We start from the raw sequence: 21,855 nt of genomic DNA on the forward strand, positions 1-21,855 counted from the left end.
ATGATTCTCTGGATTTCCTCACTGTCTGTTGTTATGTCCCCCTTTTCATTTCTGATTTTGTTAACTTGCATGTTCACACTCTGCGGTTTGGTAAGTTTGGATAAAGGATTGTCTATCTTGTTGATTTTCTCAAAGAACCAACTCTTTGTTATATTGATTCTTTGTATTGTTTTCCTAGTTTCTACTTTATTGGTTTCAGCCCTCAATTTAATTATTTCCTGGCATCTGTTCCTCTTGGGTGAGTTTGCTTCCTTTTGTTCTAGAGCTTTCAGTTATGCTGTTAATTCTCTAGTGTGACTATTCTCCAGTTTCTTCATGCGGGCACTTAGTTCTAGGAATTTTCCTCTTAGCACTGCTTTCAAAGTGTCCCATAAGTTTGGGTATGTTTTGTCTTTATTCTCATTGAATTCTAGAAATTCTTTAATTTCTTTTTTTATTTCTTCTTTGACCAAGGAATGGTGCAATTGTACATTATTCATCTTCCATGAGTTTGTAGGTTTTCTTCAAATTGTGTTGTTGAATTCTAATTTTAATGTATGGTGGTCTGATAAGGTGCATCAAGTTATTCCAATTTTTTTGTACTTGATGATGTTTGCTATGTTGCCAAGTATATGGTCGATTTTTGAGAAGGTTCCATGTGGTGCTGAGAAGAAGGTATATTCTTTTGTATTTGGGTGGAATGTTCTATAGATGTCTGTTAATCCCAGTTGGGTCATAACTTCTATTAGTTCCTTTGCTTCTTTGTTAAGTTTCTCTCTGGTATTCCTGTCTAGTGGTGAGAGTGGAGTGTTGAAGTCTCCCACTATAAGTGTGTGGGGCTTTATATGTGATTTGTGTTTTAGTAATGTTTCTTTTATGAATGTGGGTGCCTTTGTATTTGGGTCATAGATGTTCAAAATTGAAATTTCATCTTGGTAGATTTCTCCTGTGATGAGATGATGATTTTATTTTAAAATCTAATTTGTTAGATATTAGGATTGCTACCCCCGCTTGTTTCTTGGGTCCATTTGATTGGAAAATCTTTTCCCAACCCTTTACTCTGAGGTAATGCCTGTCTTTGAGGCTGAAGTGTATTTCTTGTATGCAGCAGAAGGATGGGTTCTGTCTTCGAATCCATTCTGTTAGCCTGTGTCTCTTTATGGGCAATTTAAGACCATTAATATTGAGGGATATTGATGATCATTGATTGCTCATTCTTGTTTGTTTTGAAATAGTTGATGATGGTGGAATTATATGTGGATTTCTACCTCTTTTCTTTTGGCTGTTGGTAAGGTGGGGTTATCTACTGCCTGTTTTTCTGGTTGTAGTTAACTCCCTTGGGTTGGAGTTTTCCTTCTGGAACTTTCTGTAGGGCTGGGTTAGTGGATACATATTGTTTAAATCTGGTTTTGTCATGGAATATCTTGTTTTCTCCATCTATAGTGATTGAAAGCTTTCCTGGGTATAGCAGTCTGGGCTGGCATCCGTGGTCTCTTAGTGTTGGTAGAACCTATCCAGGACCTCCTGGCTTTCAGAGTTTCCATGGAGAAGTCAGGTGTGATTCTGACAGGTTTTCCTTTGTATGTTACTTGGCCTTTTTCCTTTGCTGCTCTTAATATTCTTTCTTTATTCTGTATGTTTGGGCTTTTTACTATTATGTGGCGAGGGGACTTTTTTTGTGGTCCACTCTATTTGGTGTTCTGTAAGCTTCTTGTACTTTTCATTGACATGTCTTTCTTTAAGTTGGGAAAGTTTTCTTCTATGATTTTGTCAAATATGTTTTCTGCCCCTTTGAAGTGGATTTCTTCACTTTCTATACCTATTATTCTTAGGTTTGGTCTTTTCATGGTGTCCCATATTTCCTGGGTATTTTGTGTTAGGGATTTGTTGGACTTAAGATTTTCTTTGGTCGATGAATCTATTTCCCCTAGTGTATCTTCAACACCTGAGATTCTGTCCTCCATCTCTTGTATTCTGTTGGTTATGCTTATATATGTAGTACCTGACCGTTTGCCCAGTTTTTCTATTCCAGCATTCCTTCAGACTATGTTTTTTATTGTCTCTATTTCAGCTCAACCCTTGCACTTTTTGAAATGTTTCTTGTAATTTTTGCTTTGTCTTTTCCTCTCTTTCTTGCATTGGTTGAATTTTTTGGTTTGTTTTTTCTTCCATTTATTGCATTTTTGGATTGTTTTTTCCTCCATTTATTACATTTTTTGGTTTCTTTTTTCTTCCATGTCTTTAAGGGTTTTCTCATATCTTCTTTGAGGGCCTCTATCATTTTCATGAAGTTGTTTTTAAGGTCTTTCCCATCTGCTTCTTCTGCAATGGGCTGTTCAGGTCATGTGGGTGTAGATTCTCTAGTTTCTGGCGGTGTTATATTGGTTTTCCTGTTGGTGGGTGTGTTTTTATATAGTCTCCTTCCCATCATTTCTTCCTGTTTGTGCAGAAGGAATCTTATCTTCCTTTGGTGAGTATGTGATCACAGTTCCTTTCCAGTTGGTAGGAGCAGGTCCAATACCCTGGTGGCTTTTCTCTTTCGTGAATGGAGGCCGTCCTAGTATTGGGACCTTGGCAAACTCTGGGTAGGCTGGACCCTTGCCTTGCCTGTCTGGTGGGAGTAGAATGGGACTTGGTAGCTGGCAGTCTCTGGGCAGGTTGAATCCTGTTGGGCTGGGATCCAGATCTGCTGTTGCATTTTTTTGCCCCTTTGAGTTGGGTCTCTTCACTTTTTTCTATACCTATTATTCTTAGGTTTGGTCTTTTCATGATGTCCCATATTTCCTGGATATTTTGTGTTAGGGATTTGTTGGACTTAAAATTTTCTTGGGTGTATGAATCTATTTCTTCTAGTGTATCTTCAACACCTGAGATTCGCTCTTCCATCTTTTTTATTCTGTTGATTATGCTTGCATCTGTAGTACCTGACCTTTTGCCCAGCTTTTCTATTTCCAGCATTCCTTCAGACTGTGTTTTTTTATCATTTCTATTTCAGATTTCAGCCCTTGCATTTCTTGAATTGTTTCTTGCAATTTTGCTTTGCCTTTTCCTCCATTTCTTGCATTTTTTGGACTGTTTTTTCTTCCATATCTTTAAGGGATTTTCTCATACCCTCTTTGAGGGCCTCTATCATTTTCATGAAGTTGTTTTTAATGTCATTCTCTTCTGTTCATTTGTGTTGGGATGTTTAAGTCTTTCTGGTGTAGGGTCTGTAGACTCTGACGGTGTCATACTGGTTTTTCCGTTGCTGAGTGTGTTTTTATATTGTCTCCTTCCCATCCCTTCTTCCAGTGGGTATAGAAAGTGCCCCTTCCTCTCCTGGTGGGTATGAGAGCAGGGTTCCCTTCCAGAGGGTGTAGGCAAGTCCAATGCTCTGGTAGCTCTCCTCTTCTGGTCTCCTGGGTGGAGAAATGGACTAGGATGCTGGGGTGCTTTGGATCCTGCCGGGATGAATGGAAGCCCCAGTGGTAGACCTCAGGCACTGGAATGTGTGGCCTGGAAACAGGCCCTGGTAGATTTACTCTTGTGGGTGGAGCAGGATACTAGGATGATGGGGGTATGTTGGCTCCTTCTGTCAGGATGGAAGGCGCCATGACAGACCCCAAGCACAGGCAGGCGGCCCCTAATCTCTTCTTTTTTTTTTTTTTTTTTTTTTTTTTTTTTTGGTTTTACGAGACAGGGTTTCTCTGTATTGTTTTGGAGGCTATCGGTCCAGCCTGGCCTCAAACTCACAGAGATCCGCCTGCCTCTGCCTCCCGAGTGCTGGGATTAAAGGCGTGCGCCACCACCTAATCTCTTCTTAATACTACTTTTATTCATGGTGAGTCTGGTTCCCCAGGGCACAGGAGATGAGAGTCACATAGAATATTATGTCCTTGGGTGAGGCAGTGCAGGAATGCGGTAATGAGGAGAGTCTACTCAGGTACAAGGGCAAAAATCACTGTTAGAGCCATTGCCTACATGTCTGGCAATTCCTGACTCAAGACTGTACGCTGCTGGGTCCATCACTGTCCAGGTTATGCTTCTGAGACCACAGATTCTCTGATTCTCATTTCACCACAATTCTGAGAATGGATTCAGTTCTTCAGGTTTATCTTCTGATACATTAAATTATTTGGCAAATGGAGACTAAGAGGGAGGAAGAAGAAAGACAATGGAGTCTGCTCCATCCCTGCTCAAGAAGGCAGGTATGATGGGCCCTTACTCCTAAATGTGAACCCTGCTATGACTTGGTCATGTTGAGGCTTGGCGTGTTTGGGCCTGATTATTCCAATGTTTTCCACATCTATAGCATGGAAAGTGCTTATATAAAATTAATAGCTATAAACAACCCATGAGTATGAATCCTCCCCAGAGTGTCTTAGAGACAGGGGTCATCCTCAAATCCTCCTGTTCCCAGAGAATCTGGCTTAGGGGTTCCCAAGTGGGGACCAAGAACATTTGCTTCTGGTCTACCTTACCCTACCTGCCATGTGTTCATAGATTTGCAGTACCACGTGTCTGTTTCCTTGTGAGGAGCAGGCCTCACATCCAAGACACGGGGGCAGTTACCCTCATAACCTGCATGCAGGTAGGTCACTATTGCAATTCACAGAGTCCACAGCTGGGTGAGACAGTTGGTGACTTTACAAAGTACCTTCCAGCTTGATGAAAGTTAGTCAACAGGAAGGAAGCTTCCTGGTCAGTACCAACTTGGTTCCCCATGTCCTGTGACTAATAAACCACACATAGGGTTTTCTCAGCAAATTCTGGTGGGAAACTGAGAGCAATGACCATGGCCCATATTGTCCTGGAGGGTCTCTGGGACAACAGAGTTTAATTGGAATTGGCCTATATAGGGGATTATGCTCATCTGAGAAGCCATAGATGTCCAAATAAAACATTCAGTTCCAGGCCTGGGATGCCTCCCTTTGAGTTGTTGGTCAAAGGCGTGCTGGGGCCCCAAACACGTTTCTTATTGTCTCTTAGTGTCAAGACCTGCTAAAAGGTTAACTACCTCGATAATCTCTACATCACCTGTTCCATATAGCCTGGGTTTTTATGATCTTCCATTTGGAGTTAGATTTCTTTGACATTCGCTACTTCATTTTTCATCCATTGTGCTGAGTACTTGCAAAAGTCTCATGGACGCTCACATCTTCCTTCTTGTATTTTGTCCTCCCATCATTTTCAGTCTCTGATCATTGTGCTAATGGGGGTAGAGTGTAGAGTCAAAGTCATGAGCGTTTGCACCCTTGGGTGAGAATTCTGTTAAGAGACTAAGTTATATCCTCATTTAGGACATCAAATTACTCTGTATTATGGAGCCCAGAGAGGGAGAGGCTCTGGAGTTTATTTAAGAAAACTCAACTAATGGAGACCTCCTTGCCTCACTGAGGTCCTCGCCACGTTTAATGTGGTAAGTTAACTTCCAAAATCATATTTAAGAAGGGGGCACCTGGATTTGAACCAGGGACCTCTTGATCTGCAGTCAAATGCTCTACCCCTGAGCTATACCCCCACTTATAGGTAAGGTAACCTCTCATTAGCAACTCTTCCACCTTGGCATCACACCCAGGCTCCCTATGTGTTCAGGATCTACTGGTTCCTCCTAATGATCTTGACCTGCAAGACTGTTCTATTTAGGTCTGCCCTCCACTCCTCTCCTCTGCAACCTTAGGCAGCCATCTCAATGCCCTCTCTCTCAGGTGTGCTAAAGACATGAGCTTTGGCCCTGGAAAGGACACTTAACTGTGGTGCTTTCCTTGAGTTCACACATAATTTCTATAAGTGACCAAAACAAGAGCTGATGGGTTTTCAATGGACCAAAGCTGTAGCCCAGAGTGAACTTTATCTGTCCTCCAAGATATCAGAAGGGTGCCCTTTGCATCATTTATTCACTCAACAAACACCCATGGGGCCTCTTACATTCTGGTCACTATGAGCCGTGCTGAGGAAACAAAGTGAGGTCAGTCTTTTTCCTTTTCTCAGAGTCTTAGTCTCAATAGGAGACAAACTCACGGACCAAGTCTTTCCTCAGAAGGAGCAGGAGCCAAAGCACAGACTAGTGGGGGTAGATGGCATGTAAGGCACACAGTTTCTGTGGGATTCAGCAGAGCCTTCCCAAGGGGTTGACAGTAAGAATCCCACTCCTCAACTTCACAGACTCCTCTCTGCTGACTTCCTGCTCTGACTGAGCCCTGTGCAGTCTTGGAGGCCAGCCTGTGCCACAAGATGAGTGTGACCGGACTAGCTCCTCTCAGAGTCCTGGACTAGCTCCTCTCAGAGAAGAGAGCAGGGACCCTGCCTGAACAGAGTACTGGGCACAGGGGACACAGTACATTGGTCAGCTCTGTGCTAACCAATACTTCAGATTTGACCTCTTGTATCTAAAACATAGGAAGGGGGCACCTGGATTTGAACCAGGGACCTCTTGATCTGCAGTCAAATGCTCTACCCCTGAGCTATGCCCCCCATCTGCTTCATGCGTATCTAATAAACATCTCTGAACATGCATGGCTACTCCCTGAATGTGTACTTGCTAGTACTCTGCTGTCATCTGCTTCCCCTTGTGAGGCCCAGCCCTGAGTCAACTGCACACCGGTCTGACTCCTCCTCATGACCAGTGCCCTCCAATCCCAGTTCACAGCTGGGACAGAAGGAACGATGCCCAGAAGACTGCATGCAGCTCCTCCTACACATCTACGTGTAAAGTCAAGCTCAAAGGGTTGGGTCTTAAGCAATTGATGGGTTATGAGGGAGAGAAAACAGTTTTTTAAAGGGTGTGACTCATGGTATGTCAACAATATTCCAGTGGATGGCCCCACACCCAGAATTTCGTGCATAGTACAAACTGGAGGACACAAAGCTAGGGGTGTAAAGGTGGGACAGCTCTGTTAAGAGGAGTTAAAAGAAGGTGTTGAAGGTGAATACGATCAAAATACATGGTATGAGATTCTGAAAAACTAATGAAAATATTTTCAAAGAAACACATTTTCCCCCTCAGCTATAAGGTCTTACCATCAGGTTTTGCATAGATGGTGATGCTTATTGGGGCTCATGGGACCCACTTGGCCACCAGCTCAGCCAGATATAACTGATTCCTGGCCCTGGAGGTTTTATTTGGTGGCATTTAAATTCATTTCATACAGGTACGTATTTTAGGAAAACTCTATTGTAGCAGGCTTCCATATCCGTTTTTCAAAAGACCATTGCAAATTGTCTCTCTCCTTCTTTCCCATCCCCTTCCTATTTAAATCTTCTATTCTTATTTCCCCTTTTCTCTCTATAGTGATATATTGTATTTTCCCTTCTTTGGATGATCCTCTCCTACCACATGAATCCTTAATAGACACCTAACCCCTGTAGTTATTTGAGATGCAACTCACAGATCAAATGTTTAAAAGCTCACATTCACATATAAAAGAAAAATGCAATATTTGCCTTTTTTGATTATTTGAACATCATTCAGAATGGTTGATTCTAGCACCAAACATTTTCCTGAAATTTTTAAAATTTCAATTTTTTTCCAGACAGGGTTTCTCTGTAGTGTTTTGGAGGCTGTCCTGAAACTTGTTCTGTAGACCAGTCTGGCCTCTAACACACAGAGATCCGCCTGCCTCTGCCTCCCGAGTGCTGGGATTAAAGGCGTGCGCCACCAATGCCTGGCTAAAACTTCATTTTTTTCTTAACGGCCAAATAACAACCAATTGCGTATGTGTACCACACTTTCATTATCCAATTATCAGTTGATGGATGCCTAGCATGTTTCATATTTCTGGCTATTATGAACAGAGCAGCAGTGAAAATGCATGAGTAAGTAACTTTCCAGTAAAATAGAAAATCCTTTGGATAGATACTTAAGAATAGGATTGCTTCATCTTGAAGTTGACTGATTCTTGGAAGCCAACACTTACTCATGTTGTAAAACATGGATAAATTAAGCTGGTGCTCAATTTGTTCATTCATATTGACATATTCATGGTGCTGGAAGGTCCACCCACTACCAGAGGAGAAAGGTAATCATCAATATCACCCAAATACAAGCCCTGTTACCTATGACACTCATCTTCCTATAAGACATACTGGTTCAATATTGACATGGATGTTATGGGAGTAATCACAACTTTTAATTTATTATCAATATTACTTGTTTTTTTGTTTTGAGATAGGGGTTCTCTGTGTAGTCCTGGCTGTCCTGGAACTTGCTCTTTAGACCAGGTTGGCTTGGAACTCATAGATCCACCAGCTTCAGGCCTCCAGAATGCTGGGACTAAAGGTAGGTGCCACCACCACCCAGCATAACCGCAACTTTTATAAATTTGAGTTTACGCCCCATTTCATGAGATGGAACACATATCTGACACTGCTAAAATGGCATCTGAGACTAACCAGGGCATGGAAACTTGGAGAAACCACTACTTTTTTTTTTGCTGAGTGAACAGAGAAATAAAATTACTCCTAATGACATATTACTATACCCGTAGATTAGTGCTTTGCCAGTCCACATCAGAGAAGCTTCTCCTCGCAGTTATATGGAAATTAACCCAGGGAACCACAACTGAACAATGCATAGAGAATGAGAGACTTTGCAGCACTCAGTCCTACATGCGATGCCTTCATCAACCCCTTCCACTCAAGTCTCAGGGTTCTTTGTTGAAGAGGAGGCAGAGAGGTTGTAAGAGCCAAAGGTGATGGATGACTCCCAGGAAACTGTCGTCCGTTTTGTATTTGCTTTGCCCCTCTTGCTCCTTTTCTTGCAGATTTGTATAAAAGTGACAAGCCATAACCACATGACACAGTCAACAATAGGCTGTCTTGGAATCTCCTCTGACAATGTTAGTCTAAAACTCTGTACTTAAGTCTCTGGCAGATTTTTAAGACAAGGAAAGCAGCCACATTCTTTGCCAAAGTATCATGATCACCAAGTTCTTCCTGTTTAAAGCATTTGACCTGGACCTCTACAGCCACATTGCTCTGAGCACCGTTTCCAAGCTCCTATTAGCATGGTATATTAAGCCCCACTTAACCCATTCAAATGCTTTTCTAATACAAAGTCCCTTCTTCTTCCATAATCCTCCAACAAGCAGCATGGTCAAGTCTGTCATAGCAATAACTCAGGCCCTGATATCAATCGCTCACTTAGTACTATGTGTTGTTATAATGTTACATAAGTAGTTACTGTACTGTTCTAGTGCCATGAATACACCACGATCAAAGCAACTTATCAAGAAAGCATTTAATGGGAGGGATTGCTTACAATTTCTGAGGTTAGTCTATGATCACCATGGTGAGAAACATGGTCTGGTAGCCAGGCATCACACTGAGGCAGTAACGGACAGTTTACATCTGATCCACAAGAAGGAGGCAGAGAGTTAGATTGGGCCTGATATGGGATTTTGAAACCATAAACCCCCTTTCCAGTGACACATCTCCTCCAACAATCCACACCTCCCAATCATTCCTAAAAAGTCAACCAGTAGGAAGCAAACATATCAACCTATAGGCACTGTTCTCTTTCTCCCAGCCACATTATTTTATGAAAATCTTTAAATCAAATATCCAGATTATCAGCATAGTATGTGGGAAGAATTACAGGTCACATGAGGGGCACAAAGGCTGGAAATTTTACTTCCATTCACCTCTCACAGGAGGGTTCATCTCTCAAACGAAGGAATGCCGTTTTGTTGAGAGACATTCAAGGACTTGGAATCTGGGAAAGAGACTTCCACACAGAAGAGATGGTGAGAAAGAAGGATGTCATGGTGACAGTGAAGGAAGTCACAGGGCCTTGATCATCTAAGAGACCTTTGGGGGTCAACCAGAACAGAAGGATCAGGAGTCCAGGTCACTCCTGGAAGACAAAGTAGAAACGCTCATTGTCTGATGATCTATGTATGGAAAATTATTCTGAAAAGTATTTCATAGAGAACCTAAGGTTTGTGGAAAATGTGCATATCTAAAGGAAATGAAACAGTTTAATCATAAGGCTGCCATTAGCTTCAGGAATATCAAAAGTTCTACCAGATGTCTTCTTCCTGTGTAGAATGACACACATCCACCATATATGGTGTTAATAAATTATCATAATAAAAACATAGACAGTCATGGTTGGGACATGAACACAATGGGAAAATGAGAAGGAAAGAAGGTATGAAAATTACATCTTGCATGTATAAGTCAGTCAGTTACTGATATGTGTACCTGATTAAATAAAACATACTACGCTGTATGTATTTTATATAAGTACACAGAGAGAGAAGAGAGAATGGCTTCCTTTGGGTGACAGGAGCAATAAAAGAATTTGGAGAGGCATTGTATTTGTTTCTCTCAATAATCTTTTACATTAAAATGAGTTTTCCAAATAATTGAATTGTACCATGCATGTTGATTAAAGCATATGGAAATGAGTCTGTGTTGTGATAGACCAGAAGGCCAGGGTGGAGACCACAGCTTCAGCATTCCCTGACCCTCTGTGTCCTCCTGGTCTGCTGTCCTAGCTCCTCGATGACTAACTCAGGCCTGAAGAGAAATCTTCTCCATCTACTCAGAAACCACCCTCAGGGCTAACACACAGATCACCCATAGGCTGGAGAGATGTCATCACATGTGGGTACCACATAGTTCTCCAAAGGAGTTAGGCAAGATCTCTTCACACTGAGGGCTTGAATAGAACTGAAGAAGTCGTACATGTAAATCTAAGGTCCTTTGTATTGGCTTATGCCTCTCTGTCTCCAATTGTGCTGTTTCCACAGGCTGATCTGTGTGTGTGAGTGAGCTGACATGACTATAGGAGGCAGAGTCGGTTATACTGGAGACAGGAGAGAAACCTGTCTGGGCTGTGTTTGTGGAGGCATTGTGCTGGTATTTCCAAGTATAATGTATAAATTTATGAAGGTTGAGCATGAATATGAAGTTGAAAAGGACCTATTAAAGCTCTCTGGGAGGGAGGGGGTATAGCTCAGGGGTAGAGCATTTGACTGCAGATCAAGAGGTCCCTGGTTCAAATCCAGGTGCCCCCTACCATAAATTTATTTACTTATGGTTTTATTTATAGAACTGTCACACACACACTCAGTCCTATGTTTCTTCTGTTTATTCCACTCACGGGCCTAAGCAGAGCTGGGAAGCTACTGGCCAGCTCATCATGTGGATGGATGGCTGCCTCTTGTCACAAGCTCAATGTCCCTCCTACTCTTATTAGATGTCTCCATTCTGCATATATGTAGTTTCTCTGGTTGTGTTGGGTTCTTAATGAGAAGGCAAGGACTATGATGGAGAATTCTTCTGAAGTTTCCAGGCACTGCAGCCACACAGACAGACAGTGTCCAGGGAACAGAAAAGAAACACACATCATAAATGATCTCCCTCCATGCTGTCTGCTGAACATGTGGTCAGAACTAAGAAGACAAAGCTCAGAACAGGGCTGTCTGTGGAGGATGGGAGTTTCCCATGTGAGCTCTTTCCCTTCCATAGCTCACTGCTCAGCTCACTTGGTTCATCTTCAAAGTTTCTAAAGCCTGGCTCAGCTGCTGTACCAGGGAGACAGGGATCCTGCAGTGTTGCTGCTGCCAGTGCTGGCTAGGGCCCTGTGAGATCCTTGAGTGGCAGCTCATTCTGTCTTCAGGGAGGGTGGAGGGGGTGTCTGGGGGAGTGTAGGAGCTAGATGGTGGAGCACACTAGGAGAACATGACCCACAGAATCAACTCATGTGGCTCACAGACTGAATAGACAATCATGGCACCTGCAGGGAACTGTGCTAGGTCCAGTGCATTTATGCTAAGGTTGTATAGCTTGGGGTCTTTGTGGGACTCCTAACAGTGGGAGTACAGATGTCTTTCACTCTTTTCCATGCTCTAAGGACCCTTTTTCCCTGTTGGGTTTCCTCTTCCAACCTTGATATGAGGGTTTTGTCTAGTCTTATTACATCTTATTGTGCTGTGTTCATTGATATCCCTGGGAGGTTTGCTCTTTTCTGAAGGGAAATGGAGAGTAGTCGTTCTCGAGGGCAGGGAGGTTCATGAGGGGTGACTGGCAGTGCTGGAGGGTTGGGAGGCTGAGGTTGGGATGCACTGTGTGAGAAAAAAATAAATAAAAATTAAAAGAAAAAGTTATGGACCTGGAGAGCTGCAGAGCTGAGGAAGGCATCTCACCAGTCAGGTCTGGCTGCTTCTGGGAAGTAGGTCTCAGAGGATCTGTAGTTTAATGTTATCGTGAAAACATATCACCACCCATGAAATTTATTAACTGGGTACTCTGGTACCAATGGGGGTATAGCTTGGGAATATAATTACACCCAATAGTGAGTCAGTCAGAATTGTCCACAGAGCTTGTCCACATCAGACCCTGGCTCCCTCCCAGAGGGTCTGACCAAGGAGTTCTCAGTGGACAGAGAACTTTCCCTTTTGTCCACTCCTGCCTCTCACTCACCCCTAAAGGTCAGCTAAGCAGACAGTGTATTTGTCCATGGCTCCTTTGGTTGGGTTGAAGAAGGCTGTAACAGCAGCCTCCTGAATTTAATGTCCTTGTATCAGCTAGGATCTAAGGAAGAGGATGGTAGTCATTCCTGAGGACAAGGCAGTCATGTGCAGAGGCAGCTCAGGGCTGGGCCTCATAGGAGGAAGCAGATGATTGCAGAGCACTGGCAAGTGTACCTGTGATGTTAACAGCCAGGGAGTGGCCATGCAGGCTATGAGTGCCTTTGAGACATTAATAGACAGGTGGGGGTATAGCTCAGGGGTAGAGCATTTGACTGCAGATCAAGAGGTCCCTGGTTCAAATCCAGGTGCCCCCTTTCCACATGATTTTTTGGAAACTAGCTGACCACATTCAAATTATAGACCTCCTATCTCATATGGCTGTGGAGTCACGCAGTTTGAACAGGTCTCTGTCATCACCCATCAGATCCCTCACTAGTGTATGTATGTGACAGCTGGTTGTGTATATATGTTCATTGTATCTCAAGTCTTCAAACTGATCAACTCTTCAGCATTTTTAGAAAACATTGTGAGTACTATAAACCTAGAATTGTGGCGTTTAATTTTAAAGAACCATCGGTGGTTCTCAGCCAGTGTATGGAAGTCAACACACAGATGCAGTGGGCAGCAGGCCAAGGAATCTAAAGAAAATGGAGTGGGGGATACAGGAATGGTATTCCACCGTAGTTGGAGACATCCATTGGCTCATCAGAGGTGGTGATGTGGGATCCCAGGCTTCCAGATGTCATGTATCAGAGCTGTAGATCATATGGATTCCATAGCTCACAGGGGTAATGCTCATGGGTCTCGTTTGCATCCAATGGTGGCTCCTGACTGGCATCTGTTCTAAAGGCTCAACATCTGTGCTGGGGCACCCATGAGTCCATGTTTCAAATGCTACTCCTTGTAATAAACTTCCCACCAATGACCCCGAGTTTCTTGGCAGCTGTTGCTACAGCTCAGTGTGAAGGGCCACGCAGAGCCTGACCGTGCTGGGTCTCTGGTGCACACCATGGACAGCTCCTCTGTCTGCTGTTTGTACTGAAGACACAGAGGGGACATGCAGACACCCCACACACATACACTCTGTGTTGATGGCCTCACTTCTTTCTCCAGAGAGACCGAGACTCTTTAAGATCAAACACAGAATCAAATCAGCACAGTGCTGGGGTCACAGTGTCCTTGTCTCTTGTGACAGACTCCAGTGGAGTTTTGGAGGATGTCCATCTCCCCAATCTTGAAATACAAGTTCCTTGTCTGACATGACCCTTTTCCTGTAACAAGTGACAGTGCTTAGGAAGATCCAATGCTGATACCAGGGATCTTCTGGATTATTCCTTTGATACCCTGGGGATGGCTGATGGTTACCAGTTACTAAATAACAACTGCACACATTCTATTTCTAGACAGATAGAGAGACAGACAGAAAAAGGGAGAGACAGAGAGAGAGACAGAGAGAGACAGAGAGACACTAGAAGACTGGATATTAAGGTTGTGCTGACTCCACAGTGCATTGAGCAGTGGTAATCTTCTGTTCATATTATTTGCTTATATATTTGTATAAATTCATCAGTGAGGCTCCTGAGCCTGTTTTTTATTTTATTATTTTAATTTTAAATAGCTTGCTTCACATGTCAATCCCAGTCCCCTCTTCCTCCCCTCCTCCCACACCCCCCACACCATCCCCCCAGCCTCCCATCCTATCCCCACTTCATTCCACATAGGGGATATCCAGAGTCTGTCATTTCACTCAGGGCAGGGTCCAGGCACTCCCCTAAGAGTCCAGGCTGAGAGAGCATCCCTCTTTGTGTTACAGACATATGAAGTCCGTTTGTATGCCAGGGATAAACACTGATCTACTGCCCAGGGCCCTAGAAGTTGCCCAGGCCACCTCACTGACTCTCACACTCAGGGCATATATCCAAAAGATGCAAATTCATACAACAAGGATATCTGCTCCACTATGTTCATAGCAGAATTATTTGTAATAGCCAGAACCTGGAAGCAACCTAAATGCCCCTCAACTGAAGAGTGGATAGAGAAAATGTGGTACATTTACACAATGGAGTACTACTCAGCAGAAAAAAACCAATGGAATCTTGAAATTCGCAGATAAATGGATGGCACTAGAAGAAACCATCCTGAGTGAGGTAACCCAGTCACAAAAAGAACAAACATTGTATGTACTTACTCATATATGGATTTTAGACATGGATCAGGATAGGGCCAGTCTGCACTTCCACTGACAGAGTCTGGGAATCAGGAAAGAACCTAAGAGAGATATGCATGGTACCCAAGAGAAGAGGAATGAGGCAAGATCTTCTGAACAGATTGGGAACACGGTGAGGGGTGGGGGGGAGTGGGAGCTGGGAAGAAGAGAGGGGGAGAAGGGGAAGAGAGAGTAGGTCATGGGGGAATAGGAAGTTGAGTGGGCGGGGGTAGAATAGGGGGAAGAGGGAATCATAGGTGAGAAGACAGATCAGGCACCAGGGTGACTTCTAGTGATCTAAAGGGATGACACCAACTGGCAAGCTAAGCAATAGTGGAGACACCACCTTAAATGCCCATTCCTGATAATGAACTTGATGTCTATAGCCATCTTAGAACCTTCATCCAGTGACTGATGGAAGCAGAGGCAAACACCCACACTTAAACACTGAACTGAACCCATGGAACCCAGTGACAGAGAGAGAGGAGCGATGAGCAAATTGGCAAAGAATGGTCTGGCAAAAACCAGCAGAGACAGCTGATCTGAGCCTGGTTTTGAGGTAATGGTTTTACTACTTTGGTAAATTCCTGTTCTATGGGTGAAATATACACTGGAGGTATGTTTACTAGATAAATTTGAATGAATATTTTCCCAAGAAGAAGCATTCTGTGATTGCCATGATCATCTTATGCCAATCACAAAAGTTGTGCTATAGCCTCCCTGATATCCTCCCCAGTCTCTGTTTTCCACACACTACATCCTTTGGCTGTGGTCCTTCCTCTCCTACATCCTTGGCATCTGTGTGGTCTTTTAGCCTCACTGTGATGCTTCCAGAGAAAGGGTCCTCATGGCACAGATACCTGACCCCACTTCAGTGCAGTCTGTGAGCTGAGCTCTGAGTACCTGATCCCTCCTGATGCTGAGCTGATGGATTACGGCAAGCATGGGGCTAAAATCTCTCTGACTTTGAGATTTTTCTGTCAATTATAGGAGCAGAAAATGATAAGGCAGGAGAGCAGAGGGTGAAAAGCCCAGAGATGATTCCCAGTACAAGCTTCTGCTGAGGGCTGGAGCGAGGCAGAGTGTAGCAGGCTTTCTTTTGGCCGCCAGTCCCCAAATCATGGCATGGAGACTTATTATTAGGTATGAACGCTCAGCCTTATCGCATGCTTGTCCCAACTAGCTCTCAGTACTTATTGGACCCATTTCTCTTCATTTTTGTTTTTTTGCTTCTAGGATTTTTACTTTTCTTTCATTTTGTATGTCCTACTTCCATTCTTACTCTGTGTCTGATTGGTGGAGAGTGCCTGGCTGTCTGCCTCTGGGGGTCTCCCTCTCTCTCTTATTCTCTGGTCTCTTCCTCTTCTATTTATTCTCTCTGCCCATAAGCCTTACCCATCCCTCCTCTTTCTAGCTATTGGCCATTCAGATTTTTATTATCCTAATCAAGTGCCCTAGGCAGTTAGGCTAAAACAGCAATACGTCTTTACATAATTTAACATGCATCATAAACTAATGTAACACACCTTTGCCTAGTTAAACAAAGGCAACTTAAAAAAATGCAACACGCCTTTACATAGTTAAAGTACTAGTCCAAACTCAAACAAATGTAAGTCATCTTTGCTTAGTTATATTCCACAACGGTGGGGAGAGAACATCAAGGGTGGGGGACTTGGAGACAAAACCATGGGAGGGAAGCAGAGTTGAACTCCAGCTCTCACAGTAGATCTCCAACTGAGGCCAAGCACTGCTGCTGTGGAATGTTATTTCAAGGTGCGTGAGTTTTGTTTATGTTGCATTTGTTTAACTCTGTGAAGTTGTGTTACTGTGCCTGTCTAAAATACGAGGTGGTCCTAATGAAGAGCTGGATGGCCAATAGTGAGGCAGGAGCAAGGATAGGCAGGGCTGGCAGGCAGAGAGTATAAACATAAGGAGAAACATGGAGCAATAAGAAGGAGAGAACCAGAGGAAGAGGACATCAGGGACCAGCCACCCAGCCAGCCATGGGGTAAGAAGGAAAGTAAGATATACAGAAGAAAGAAAGATAAAAGCCCAGAGAAGAAAGGTAAATGGGACAATTTAAATTAAGAAGAACAGTAGGGAGATCTTACTAGGTACCTGTGGCACTGGCCACGTTTTGTCATAACCACAGGTGCTTATGGGGCATGTGGGATAGAGGCCTCAGGAGAGGCATGCATGGTATCTCTCCGGGTTCCGGTGGAGTCTTGGAGGGCAGTTCAGACTGGATGCTCGGAGCGCTGACGCTGGGTTACATATTCTCCTGTAAGTGATTTCTCACCCACTAAAAATAGCCTATGACATCCCTATCCTGTGTATGGTAATCTTCACCAATAAAAATCTAACAAGCAACAAGCCAAGATAAGACCGGGCATTCATAGCAAAGATAAGACTCTGTGTGTAATTTACTTGGGATCTGAGTGGCAAGACCCCCAAACAAGCATAAAAAGCCAAAAGAAATAAAAACACCTTCCCACACATTGCTGAGCAGCCAAGGCTGCAGGGTTCTGGGCATCCATGGATTCTGTGTGTCCTGATGCAGGTCTATGGGACGGATATAGTAACTCAAGCCTGATAGTGTCCTGTCTGGAGGAGGTGGTTCAGGTCCTGGAGGGCATTGGAGATGAGAAGTCACCATGTGTACTACATCCCTGGGTGAGGCAGTGTTAAGTGGCATGTGCCAATGAGGGATTCTACACAGGTACCAGGGTAAAAATCAGGGACTCTTTGTCAATGAAGCCCTGCTCCAAGACTCTGTCACTTGCTGATCACGTGTTAGCAACCACTGTCCAGTGTCATGCTTGAGTGACCATGGTTTCCAGAGGTCCTTAGTCATACCTGTGGACTGTGCTTGACTTGGTCATTAAGCAGGAGTGTTGTATTCGTGCTTACTTTAACCATTGTCTTTTTATTTCACATCTACAGCACAGAAAGGCAGAGGAAAAAGAGGAATTACACCCAACAGTGTGTCAATCAGAATTGTCCACAGCGCTTGTAGAGACACATCAGACTCTGGGTCCCTCCCAGAGAGTCTGACCAAGGAGTTCTCAGTGGACAGAGAACTTTCCCTTTTGTCCACTCCTGCCTCCCCCTCGCCCCCAAAAGTCAGCTAAGCAGACAGCGTATTTGTCCATGGCTCCTTTAGTTGGGTTGAAAAAGGCTGTAGCAGCAGGCCTTCTGAGTTTAATGTCCCTGCCTTGGCTAGGGTTTCAGACAGGGCGATGGTAGTCATTCCTGAGGACATGGCAGTCATGTGCAGAGACAGCCCAGGGCTGGGCCTCATAGGAGGAAGCAGATGATGCAGAGCACTGGCAAGTTTACCTGTGATGTCAACAGCCAGGGAGTGGCCATGCAGGTTGTGAGTGCCTGTGAGACATTAATAGATAGGTGGGGGTATAGCTCAGGGGTAGAGCATTTGACTGCAGATCAAGAGGTCCCTGGTTCAAATCCAGGTGCCCCCTTTGGGATTTTTTGTAGATGCCAGATCATAAAATATTGTGTGGTCCTTGAAGAATCAAGTAAACCCCTGTTACCCACCTTGTCCTTTGTCCTGGATGTTGTCGTATTACCTACTGATCTTGGTTCACCTAGGTGCTGGATGCTACTCATGCCCCCACCTGTGTGCTGTTTTCTGAGGTCCATTGTGGTCACAGGCACCTATGCTAAGGCATAGATTATCCTCTAAGGCTGTGCCCAGGTGACTCACTCACTGCAGGAAATTGAGCTTAGAGGACGCTTGGTGTAGAACCAGCTTCCCGTAGGTCTTGCTTTATCTCCTGTGGAAGCCCCTCTGGAGCCCCAGGAGGGTGCTCCTCACTGTGGTTTCCTTGTTCTGTCCTTCCGGTCCTGCCACCTCTGTGGAAACATTTCACCCATTAGTTGTCTCCTGTTTAAAATAAAACTTTCTGAAGTGAAGAGACAATGTCTTATATGTCTGTATGCACTCAACACTGATGATTATAGGGTTCAGAAACTAGCAAGCTACTCAAGTGTTTATTGAATAAAGAAATAGGATGTAATAGTCAGTGTCTTCCTGATGGCTTAGGTTATGGAGAAGGCTCCCCCTGATCTTCATCTAAGGGTCATCAATGACCTAGGACTAGGTGGTCTTGTCCTATGTCCTTGTGTGAACTTATGGAAAAACCCACAGCCAGGCATCTTTTCAAGGTCAAAGTTGGTGCCTTTACCACACCTTGAGTGTGTGAGTGTGTGTGTATGTGTGTGTGTGCATGTGTGTGTGTGCGTGTATTGGCCTAGTGAAAGCTGGAGATGAGAAGAGGGATGGGAGACATCAGTGTAGAAAACCTGTCAACTTCTGGATCATTAACAGCAGATCATGAACATGTAGGTATCTTGGGTGTGGATCCAAGGTTGAAGAGGTACTAATGAAGTATTAGCTACATTCAGTCACCTTGGGGGTGTAGCTCAGTGGTAGACCAAGAGGGTTCTGGTTCAAACCCAGGTGCCCCCAATCCATATCTAGTTTTTACCTTTTATAAAAACACCTATGTTTGGTTTATTCTTACTAGATACTAGTGTTAAAATATTTTCTCCTTCAACCAGTAAATTCTAAGGATTTATTATTGTGTTTCTTTACCCCAAATCACTTGAAGGTCAGTAAAAGGTCTCCTTCCCAGGCCTTTCCCCAGAAAATTTAATGGGGCTTAGACACCGTGAAAGCTTTCCAGTGGCTTCCTGACCACTGGTAAGTGGAGAGCGGCCTTACAGAATTTCCTGGGCACCTCGTGGGGGGACAGGCTGCATCACACCACTTCTGTATGCCCGGCATCTGTGCTCTGAACCTTTGCTCCTGTCTCCAGCATCTGTGCTCTGTGTCTTTGCTCCTGTCTCCAGCATCTGTGTTCTGTGTCTTTGCTCCTGTCTCCAGCATCTGTGTGTGTTAACACTGATGAGCAGCCAGCACCAACATCTTCCAGCAGCAGCTGCCTTTTAACACTTCCTAGGTCGTGAATTCTCCCCCTTTATATGGAGAAGTCTTGGGATGGGATAGACCTGGCCATCTAATTCCAGGTAGAAGGGTCTTTGTGTCAATGAGAGAGACCTTGAAAGTCCAAGGCTGTTTGTAGAGGGTTAAATAGCAACTTGTCGATGGATAAGTCAAGTTCTGTGCTGTTTAGTTTGTGCAGCAGTTGGAGGCACTTTTTTGTCTAATTTAAGGCTTGAAAGAAAAAACTCTGCAGAAGGGATTAAGGAATTATAGTGGCCATCTCAAGACTAAAAGTTAAAGGTTTTTTTGTTTTTGAAAACAAATGGCTTTTTTGATAGGAAAAAACTCAGAACCCATTGTGGATCCAGATAGAATATAATTTGGAAGTACACTCCTAATTTTTTTACCATCCTTCACACGAATCATCTTGTATGACCTTTTAAAGCAACTATCTTGAACACATTCCTCATTTGTATTTATATAATCACTAGAAATCTATCACACACGTGTCAAACATGGGTGCTTATTAAAGCCATTTGGTCACATTGGCTTCTTGATCTCTGTCTGCACTGAATGGCAGAGAAACCACCTGTCATTCTGATGCAAAGTCACTGGGTCAGTTTGTCCCACTCCCCACCCTGTGCTGCACCACCAACATGTCCTTCAGTCCTTTATTTCTTTTTAATTTTTGTGTATGGGTGTTTTTCCTGCATGTATGTCTGTACAACACATGGCTGTCTGGTGTCCAAGGAGCCTGGGAGAGCCGGAGTTAGAAATTATTATGAGCTGCAAAGTGGATGCTAGGAATCAAATCTGCGTCTTCTTCAAGAGCAACATGTGCTCTTAAGCATGAGCTGTCACCCCAGCTTCCTGCCCTCCAGTCCCATCTCCCTCTTCTTGGTGGACATTTCTCTTATATTGGTTTCCTTTTTTCTTATTCTGCTCTTTGACCTATTAATCCTTTGTCCATGGTTTAAATGTGCCCTGTGATATGTGATCAAATGATTCTTATAGACCCAGGAACCAGAACAAAGGCCATCTTCCATGTCCTGGTCGCTGGTGGTATTCCAGGTCCCCGCCCACCCCCACAATGACGACATCGTATAATGGGATTCACCATCTGCTTACCAGGGTAAGGTTCATCCCAGCTGGCTATGTGTGTTCCTTGGATTCCAGATCTTCCAGGTGACCAAGAATTCATCATATTAGAAGGTTGAGTGGGTTCCCTAATCCTCAGCCATGGCAGCTTCAGTAGCATGAACCAGTATCTGCATCTAGAACTGCCTTGGAAGCCAGCACAACCACTGGAGAGGGCAGTGGACAATGACCCTAAAGATAGGTGTTTTTCTGCCTAAACTATAGAACTCCAGTTGATTCTCCAGAGCTGGAGATTGGGGATCCCAGGATGTGGGGGTGAAGTACACAGCCTCCTGGATTCCAAGCTGACTGTTGGAATGGTGGGCATCCAATGGAGGCTGTTGACTGTCACCTCTTCTAAATGGTCAGGGTCCATGCTCTGATAGCCATGCTTCAGTGTTTTAAGTTCATTCCACAGAATAGACCAAAGACTCCAACTTTTCATAGACAGCATTTGCTACATAGCCCCATATAGGGTCAAGCCAAGCCTGACAACTCTTGGACTCCAGTGTGTACCATGGACAGCTCCACAGCCTGCAGGCTTTACAGTCTTTACTGAAGACACAGAAGGAACATGCAGACCCCCTGCACTGTGCAGAGGCCTCAGTAATTTCTGCAGAGTGACTAAGATGGCATGAAAACAGTCAAATTATCACAATGCTGTCTAGTGATACAGCTCAGCAGACACTGACACTTGCTGCTGCACAAATTTGAGACTTTGTTTTTCATATATATATATATATATATATATGCATATATAATATCCAAATGAAAAAGCCAGTTTTATAGTAACATGTATATAATCCAAGCAGTCCTAAGGAAAGTTGGGAGTTGGAGACAGGAAATTCTGGAAGCTCATGGCCTGTTAGCCTAGAGTGTATATCCCAGTTTTAAGCAATAAGAAGGACTGTCCTTCACATAAAGCAGGAGTTGAGGTGTGGCACTTCAGGCTTTCCTTTGACCTCCCCACATGCTCCATGGCATACACATGCCCTCAGGTGCAAACACATCATCTATACACATGCTCAGATACACACACACACACACACACACAAATATTGGGAGTTTACAGTGTCCCTTTCTTCCCTTTATACTAATTATTACTAGTC

The 21,855-nt window shown here is 43.9% G+C and overlaps 2 long non-coding RNA genes and 5 other non-coding genes across 7 annotated transcripts in view; 4 read left to right on the top strand and 3 right to left on the bottom strand.

Moving 5' to 3' along the window:
* LOC110339511 overlaps positions 1-21,444 on the top strand; it is a 59,136-nt gene extending 37,692 nt beyond the window's left edge. The window contains exon 3 of the long non-coding RNA XR_005873510.1: positions 20,624-21,444. This is a non-coding gene — a long non-coding RNA (uncharacterized LOC110339511). The remainder of the gene's footprint in view (positions 1-20,623) is intronic.
* The window catches only part of LOC110339510, a 205,045-nt gene that overhangs the window by 29,434 nt on the left and 153,756 nt on the right, over positions 1-21,855 (bottom strand). The window lies entirely within an intron of this gene.
* Trnac-gca lies at positions 5,408-5,479 on the bottom strand. Its single transcript has one exon. It is a non-coding gene; the product is annotated as a tRNA-Cys (tRNA).
* On the bottom strand, positions 6,361-6,432 carry Trnac-gca. The gene has a single exon. It is a non-coding gene; the product is annotated as a tRNA-Cys (tRNA).
* On the top strand, positions 10,908-10,979 carry Trnac-gca. Its single transcript has one exon. It is a non-coding gene; the product is annotated as a tRNA-Cys (tRNA).
* On the top strand, positions 12,680-12,751 carry Trnac-gca. The gene has a single exon. It is a non-coding gene; the product is annotated as a tRNA-Cys (tRNA).
* Trnac-gca lies at positions 18,051-18,122 on the top strand. The gene has a single exon. It is a non-coding gene; the product is annotated as a tRNA-Cys (tRNA).

The sequence above is a fragment of the Mesocricetus auratus genome, unplaced genomic scaffold (assembly GCF_017639785.1).
Source record: "Mesocricetus auratus isolate SY011 unplaced genomic scaffold, BCM_Maur_2.0 Super-Scaffold_100125, whole genome shotgun sequence".
Taxonomy (NCBI): domain Eukaryota; kingdom Metazoa; phylum Chordata; class Mammalia; order Rodentia; family Cricetidae; genus Mesocricetus; species Mesocricetus auratus.